We start from the raw sequence: 744 nt of genomic DNA, 5'->3' as shown, positions 1-744 counted from the left end.
TTTTTTTTTTTTTTTTTTTTTAACACTTATTTCTATATAGATTTTTTCAAGTCGTTATAATGATTTGTTTCATAAAGTTCACAACAGGTGCAAAAGAGCACGTCCACAAGCGCTCCTCGTCACCCTCTTTATTTCTCAAACCTTTATTTTTCTCCGTGAAGTGTTGAAGTGAACCGTACATCAGCTCGGGTCGGCAGAAGCGTCTCGGCAGCAGCAGCAGCAGCAGCAGCAGCAGCAGCAGCAAAAAGGTCAAAGTTTAACGTCTCTAGTTCATCGCACACGCGTCGCCCAGAGCTGCAACCAAACACCGGAAAACCGCAGCTCTGAAAGGGCCGATTCGCATTTTTTATTTGTTTTCTGTCATAAAAAACGTAGAAAAAAAGAGCTCGGAACACTCCACTAGAACTAAACGAAATCCAAAATCGAAGAAAACGACAAAAAAAACCAAAAACAATCCAATCCTCCTCATTACAGCAACATGCACATGATCAGCCGCTCCGCGCAATACCACATCAGTGCCCACGAATATATATATTTCGGAACGAAAAATAGAACTCTGAGCAGCGTTCTGTCAACAGGAAGTGACATCATAAATGAGTGATGATGTCATCGACGTCCCTCTCAATGGCGACGGGAGCAGGAAACAGGAAGTAGCAATGCTAACGGCTAAAACGCTATAAACTGAGCAGCTATATATAAACGGCTTGTCATCCTCTAATACTTTATTTCGTTTCAGTTCAACGG

This window comes from Sinocyclocheilus rhinocerous, unplaced genomic scaffold, assembly GCF_001515625.1.
Source record: "Sinocyclocheilus rhinocerous isolate Xijiao unplaced genomic scaffold, SAMN03320098_v1.1 scaffold910, whole genome shotgun sequence".
Taxonomy (NCBI): domain Eukaryota; kingdom Metazoa; phylum Chordata; class Actinopteri; order Cypriniformes; family Cyprinidae; genus Sinocyclocheilus; species Sinocyclocheilus rhinocerous.
Note: the sequence above shows the minus strand (reverse complement) of the source record.